The sequence below is a fragment of the Pelodiscus sinensis genome, chromosome 2, assembly GCF_049634645.1.
Source record: "Pelodiscus sinensis isolate JC-2024 chromosome 2, ASM4963464v1, whole genome shotgun sequence".
In the NCBI taxonomy this organism is placed as follows: Eukaryota; Metazoa; Chordata; order Testudines; family Trionychidae; genus Pelodiscus; species Pelodiscus sinensis.
In genome coordinates, this window is record NC_134712.1 from 179072944 (window position 1) to 179080387 (window position 7444).

General features: G+C 47.3%; 1 long non-coding RNA gene across 1 annotated transcript; it reads right to left on the reverse strand.

Annotated features, from left to right (window-relative positions):
* Positions 1 to 1532: 1532 nt before the first annotated feature.
* Positions 1533 to 6396, reverse strand: LOC112547464 (uncharacterized). The gene is made up of 5 exons (XR_012901911.1): positions 6238 to 6396; positions 5238 to 5333; positions 4000 to 4102; positions 3471 to 3537; positions 1533 to 2944 (listed from the first exon to the last, which is right to left on the reverse strand). It is a non-coding gene; the product is annotated as an uncharacterized LOC112547464 (long non-coding RNA).
* Positions 6397 to 7444: the final 1048 nt, after the last annotated feature.

Here is a 7444-nt window from a genome sequence, read left to right on the forward strand (position 1 = left end):
GTCAATTGAATTTCTTATTTTCTTTCTACTATGCCCATAGGACTCTAAACTCTTTGCCTTCTCGTTTCCCATGTTTGGTTTTTTTTCCTTCTTATGGTCCATCCTGATTCCTGCTAAATGACCTTTCCTAATGACACAAGATTATCCAATATTAATTTGGTAAGGAAAGTGGGCTTTCCAATTAGCCACCACACCTCCTTATTCTTTTCAATATGTAAATCTAAATGTGTATTATTACAGTCAGCTATTATTAATTTTAAACTTCTCAGTATAGGGTTTTCATAACATCCATGCTGCAGCAGTTGATCTATGCTGCTGATTCTGGGGTGGATCACTTGCCCATGCTCTGTAAGGAGATTTATGTTGCAGAATGTGTCTCCTTATTAGGGCAGATTTAGCTTCTAGTGATTACATCTTTAAATTTAATTTCTACCGGTTGACTTTAGGGTTACTTTCTCCCACGCCCTCAAGCTAATTATAACAGCATGTGAGGGAAGGGTTTTAACTGTTTTTTGTTTTTGTTTTATTTTCCTCTGGACGGCCCCCACTCATGCGGTGTGAAACATCCTTGGGTTGCCTATGATTCCAGCCAGAGAGGCTGTAGTTATCTATTTGCTGACAAAGGCTTGAGAATCTCCTGAAGTTGCTTGGCAGCCCTTTTCTGCTCCTGCGTTGTGTCTTGTGTATATGTTTTTAACCAAAATGCCTAGGGTCAATATGGCATGATGGTCGGCAGGCATTCTTTACTTGAGAATTTGGAGGAATACTTCCCATCAGCTGTTAAGTTCATTTGCTTTGGATCGGGCAAAGTTGTTACTAGAGCCCGTTTTTCCATTGGGAAGAGCTGATCTTTTTTAGTTATCTTTCGTGCCACCTCCCTATCTATAATGATGTATAGCTCATATGGGGCTGGGCATAGAGAGGAGTAAAGGGGTAATGTGCCAAATTCCCCCTCTAAGCTTGGGAGAGGCGGCACAGTTGATATGGGTGCGCCGGCTGGGAAATCCTTTCCTCTCACTCCCAGTGCATTCTTTTGGCACAGAGGCACTGCTGCTTGTAAGTTACATTTCTTACCATAGGGAGGATTTCTTTTTGCTTTTCTGAGCTTCAATTTTATCCTTCAGGGCTTTAATTTCTTTTCTGTCAATCTGTTAAATGCTTACAGGTCCTTGGACCATGATGCACGTACATGTAGTGGGTGCCTTTCTGTGGTGGGGGTATGCTTAGACTGATCCCCATTCATTTTAGTTATTCAGGGGAGTATTTTGTCCACTCCTTGTTTGTTCAGTGGCTTATAGAAAACTAAACCTACACACTTCAAAGAAGGGGTCTGCTGGGTCTAGACCTTATCAGCAGCTTATGAAATAAGGGGAGTCGTCACTCCCTCACATACCCGCTCGGTCTCGAGGTTCGGCTGACCTCCCCTTGCATTTAAGACCTTGTCAGCGGCATTCACTCCTCATACATCAATTTGCATTCATTCAGATGAGTGATTATAAATGCGGTTTTCAACATACTATCAGTAGGAGGAATAGGATTATCCCTAGCAGGAAAAGGAGCACTCCCTGGGATTGCTCCAAATCCCAGTAGTTATTTAAAACAGCCCATGGATTGGTGTATTCAGTCATTGGTTGCTGGCAATCCTAATCTCTAACAAATAATGACAGGGTATGACATACAAACACACAACACGCGGTCCGGAGAACGCAGAGGTTCAGCGGATCACACTTTCCAACTGTAACAGCTACAGCTCACTCTCAGACCTTCCCAGTCCCTCCGGACAGGCGCTGGGTTCCTTCTCCACCAGCCCAGACTCGGGTGCTTTGGCTTCCGATCTGGCTGGGGCTTATCCTCCAATTCCAGGCTCGGTGCTTTGGCTCCCAAACCGGCTGGGCCTTACGGAGATTGCGTGCGGTTTTCCTCCCTGCTTCTGCTTTTTGGTACCTCCTCGGGGATTCCACACACGGCTTAACTGTCCATCGTTAGCTATGTCTTTCAGACACACTCTTAGGGATCAGCCTTTACCCCCGAGATTCCGTGTGTGGCTTATACCGTACGGTCTTTTCTCCTTGTAGCGCCTCTTGGTACCTTCACATTTGCCGGCGGGGATTTGCACTATGCGAGAGTTTGTACGTTAAGTGCCTGTTGGGGGGCATCCGCCAGGTCTTATAATGTTACGTGCAATGAGAGAGTGGGTCACCAGTTCGTGCTGCCTGCCGCCTTGCGTACTCGGCCGATCCCGAGCTTAACGTACGGCTCAATCACTCCCTGGTGATTTATCCAGTCTCTCCGTAACGAGCCGCTTAGTTCTAACAGTACACAACCCTCTTGTGCTCGTCCTCTGTGGGGGGTTAGATGTTCCTTCCTCCCTCCCTCTTTCAGGCCTGCCTCATATACTTGGTTCACCCTCATCCAGGTATCTCATGCCTCAAATGGGAACGGAACCAGGATGTGTCTGAAGGAAACCAGAGACGTCAACCCCTAGACCTAATGAGGTGGTAAGTTAAATATACTCACCTCTCTTGGGTTTCAGTCTCCAGCTCCCGATCAGCTCACAAGCCTGGATCCCGGACGAGCCCCCAAGTTGTTGGAAATAAGCCAGGACACTCTGGATGCAGGTGAAAACAAGCAGAGGATTTATTATACACCAGCTGATGGAGTGACACGCAGGGGTTACCCTGGTGAACACTGGTTAATTAACACAATACAATAGGTTATATAGTCAGCAGGTGGATGGAGGAAAAATGATTTGATAGGTCTAGCAGCAAGGACTCCTCTGGAGTCCTACTGCCTGGGTTAATTAATATAGAGGTGGTTATTGTTCAAATGCCGAAACATGTCAGCAAAACAGTAATAACATTTTAGTCTGCATAGATGATGATGTTGCTATAGCAGGCGGGTATGGCCTTGAGTTGGTGCAGCGCTTGGTTCTCAGGCTTATTATCTAGGAGTGAAGCAAGACAGTTTAAGCAAATTTTACGAATGTTATCTTAAGCAAAATGTGTTACATTACCAACTGAGACCCTGTCCGAGTGTTCTAGAACGTGGTTGCTATGGTGCCCAGGGTCGTTTACTGTCTGCAGTTCTTATCCTGACTGTGGTGTTCCCAGGCCTTAATCCTAGAATGGAGTTATGCTGTTTAGAGGCCTACTAGCACATTTAGGGCTGCCTCAGTTTACCCTACAGTTGATCCTAAATGGAAAAGGGGGAGAAGGAGAGAGACAGACTCATCCTCCAGCTGGGGCCAATCTCAGAGGATTTGGTGAGTTTCAACAGGGCTCCCATTACCCAATGGGGGTCAGTCTCAGATGGGAGGTGGATCATTTCCTCTGGAGTCCTACTGCCTGGGTTCTGTCAGTGTCACTATTCTATTGGGTCCCATTTCCCAGAAGGAGTTCTTTACCTCTGTTGTAGCAGCAGTTAGTAGAGCTGCTAAATCCCCTGCCTGGCCAGTCGGCCTATGTCCTTACCTGGGTCACTGATGGACAGTCACAGCTAAGCCAATACGTTCCCTAGTTTGGGGAACTATGCTGAGATCTAACGGAAGGGAAGGAGAGGTGGATCCATCAGCATTCTACTGTCAGCTCTCAAATTTCCCCTGCGCCAGGAGTCTCACACATATCTTTCTGCTGGAGACACTGGGGAAGAGGTGCTAGAGCTAGACCCTCAGCTCCTTCTGCTCCTAACAGATCCTGGAGCAAAGGTCCTGCAAAAGTACTTGCACCCCCAACTGCTTCAAAAGGGCAAGAAGCAACCCAAGGTGAGGTATGAACCTGGCTGGAACAGGTATTGGAACATGGTCTTCTTAAAGTCCCAGCATCTCCACTGAACCAGGAGAAGATGAACTTGACTTAAGCATATTTCATTCCCTGCTCTGACTCTGCCTTCCCAAAGGGAACATTCCCAACCCACAGCTCCTGCAGTTGCAAGTCCTGCAGCGTCTCTGAGCCAGTCTGACTATGCCTGACATCAAGAAGTTGAGGGTCAGAGGTCACTTACATCAAATTCAGGATGGGAGGTGGTGAATCAGAACAGGGCTCTGCTGCTCTTTACAGCCTTGGCTCTCTCCTGGGACACTCTGGACCTGATGCAGAAGTTGACACTGTGGGGAAAGGAGGCAGGTCAAGAGCAATAGACTTGTGTGCATATTATGCAAACAATCTCCCCTCTATCCCTGGGGCTGAGACAGTGCTCAGGGTTCAATATCTGATTTATTGATCATGGCATTTGAGAAAGGGATTGTCACAATTTTCAGTGGGTGGGCTGGTCCCATCCTTCTGAACTCCTGATTTAAGAACAGCTCATCGGGATGGAGATAGACCCCTTACCTTCATTGGCTTGAAAGCTCTTGGCCTGAGGAAGGGAATTGACTGTGAGGACAATTCTTTCCACCACACCAAATCTCAGTGCCAGTAGGAGAGAAGAGCAGATTCCCTTTGAGCCCACTTGGCTCTCTAGGAAGAAATCTGAGACTCTTCTGTGAGCACCACCTGCTGGATCTCATTGGCGGGAGTGGAGGGGGGGTTGGGCAGCGGACAGGGCATTGGAGGCTGTCATTGCCAAAGCCAGCCAGGGCCCTGACTTGAAGTGCCATCTCCTTCCCTTGTCCCTGAGGGTATGTCTACACTACCCCGCTAGTTCGAACTAGCGGAGTAATGTAGGCATACCGCACTTGCAAATGAAGCCTGGGATTTGAATTTCCCGGGCTTCATTTGCATAAGCCGGGCCCCGCCATTTTTAAATCCCGGCTCGTTCGAACCCCGTGCCACGTGGCTACACGCGGCACGAACTAGGTAGTTCGGACTAGGCTTCCTAGTCCGAACTACCGTTACTCCTCATTCCACGAGGAGTAATGGTAGTTCGGACTAGGAAGCCTAGTCCGAACTACCTAGTCCGTGCCGCGTGTAGCCGCGCGGCACGGGGTTCGAACGAGCCGGGATTTAAAAATGGCGGCACCCGGCTTATGCAAATGAAGCCCGGGAAATTCAAATCCCGGGCTTCATTTGCAAGTGCGGTATGCCTACATTACCCCGCTAGTTCGAACTAGGAGGGTAGTGTAGACATACCCTGACAGAGGAAGGACCCAATATAACACTGCCCTGACTGCCTTAACCAAGGATGGGCCACTGGGGTGCAGGCTAGTAGGACAGACTAGAAAATGCATTTCCAGTCTCTCCTTTCCACTTCTCCCCAGCACTAAGATAAAACTGCCCCCTGCTCCTCCTGATCACGCTCACCTCCAAGATGTATTGGAGCCTGTCTGTATCTGGGGACTCTGCCAACAGGTTCCACAGCATGCCCTGCCTGAGGTCACACAAGCCCTTGTGCAGACCCTGCAAAGGAAAAGTCAGCCATCGGTCACAGTTGGGAAATTGGGAAAACTTTTCCTCTCTGTCAATAGCCCCCTGCTCAGCCAATCAGCATTGAGACTCTGAGAAGTGGGAGGCTGAGAGATCTTACCAGATGTCCCAAAGGATGGCCCAGGTCACCACCAGATGGGATCAGTCTCCGAGCAATTCCAGCTCCCTCCCCCTTTGGGACGGTTTCCCACAAAGCCATAAGGGATGGTGGTGTCTCTGAGGTGCCTTGTATCCCTGTCCTACCTGGCTGATGTCAGGGTCTCTCTCTGAGGTCACCACTTCCCACCACTGTCTCCCAATAATTGTTCAGAGTCAGTATTCAGCAAGTATTTGAGAAGAATTGGAACAATAGAATCAGAAACTACACAGTGACAAAAATTGCAGAGAAGCAGCACAATCAACTTGTGACTTATTTGTTTGGTCTTAAAGGAGAACAAAATGACCTGAGCCTTCTCTGTCAATAGCCACCTGCTCAACCCATCAGCATGGAGACTCTGAGAGCCAGACCATGGAGGGGTCTCAGGAGCAGTCCAAAAGGATGGCCCAGGTCACCACTGGAGAGGGTCAGTCTGACCACTCTTCCAGTCCCATCTTTTTATGAGGCATCCCACAGTGAGAGTAAACCCTCCTGACACACACATATCCCTCCTTAATGGAAACAGGGAGGAATGGAAAAAGGGGAAAAGTAGTAAGAGAAGAAGAGAAAGAAAGAGGGAAGGGGAAACTTAAAAGGACAAATCCCAATGTCCCCAGTGACTATGGGACAAAGCCCTTGGTAGGAAATCAAATCGCCTTAACCTAGTGATTTCTATGCCTAGAATTTAGCTGGTACCAGGTGAATCAGACTGAAAGGGTTTCAAACTTCTGAAGCTCTTACCTTCTATCCAGGGGGACTACAAAATGAGTATTAGGGAAGGAGAAAACTCCAATGAGGTTCCTCCTCATGCTCAAGTACATTGATCCTAATTCTCAGTCTTCAAGGAGAGCCTTTGAGAAGGTGCCTTGCTACTGCAAAGCCACAGGAGTCTGAGGTTGCCCTGCCTTACGCCTCTGTCCTGCTTGGCTGTTGTCAGGGTCTCTCTATGAGGTCACCATCTCTCCACCACTGTCCTCCAATAGGCTGAGGTCCTGCAACAGGCCTTTGTGATGTCACTTCCACCACTCCCTTGTACAGCTGTTGTCTTAACCCTGGTCAGTCTCTTTGTATGTTTGAGTGGCATCCCCTGGATCATCCCACTTAATGGCAGCTGAGTCTGGGGATCTAGCTGGATGCACAATAAAATCCCAGAGGCTGCTCCCTATGCCACGTTTAGTTTTTCATTAATTAGTAAACTTTACAGTCAGGAGGGACTATTAGAGCATCGAATCTGACTCCTGTATATCCCAGCCCTCCTGTCTATCATAGTAGCTAAGTTTTGATCCCAGCACACACCAGAAAGACATCTAGTCTTCATTAGAAGACATCAAGAAATGGAGAATCTATCACTTGCTTTGGTAATTTGTTCCAATGGTGAATCATCCTCACTGAAATATTTGTGCCTTATTTCTAATATGAATTTGTCAGGTTTCATCTTCCAGCCACTTGTCTTGTTCTGTCTTTCTTCTGCAACAATCAACAACCCTTTAATATCTGATATTTCCTCTCCAGGAAGGCACTTGAGACACTTCAATTAAGTCACCTCTCAGGCTTTTTTTTTTTTGTAGAAGCTTAACAAATTGTGAGCTATTGAAAGGATGCCAAGAAGGAATATTCTGCGTGCACGCATCCCTTGAATTTACTTATTTTCTATCTCATTCCTAATAATCTCTAACATACCAATAGCCTCTGTGATTGCTGCTGGACAAGGAGTAGAAGCTTCCAGAGAATTACCCTGGTGACTTCAAGATCTCTTTCTGGCATGGTAACAGCTAGTTTAGAAATCATCATTGTATGTGGATAGCTGGTATTATCTTTTCCAATTAACATTACTTCACACTTCTTAGTGTTGAATTTCATCTGCCATTTTGTTGCTCAGCCACCCAGGTTTATGAGATCCCTTCGTAGCCCTTCACAGTCTGCTTTGGACTTAACATTCTTGAGCATC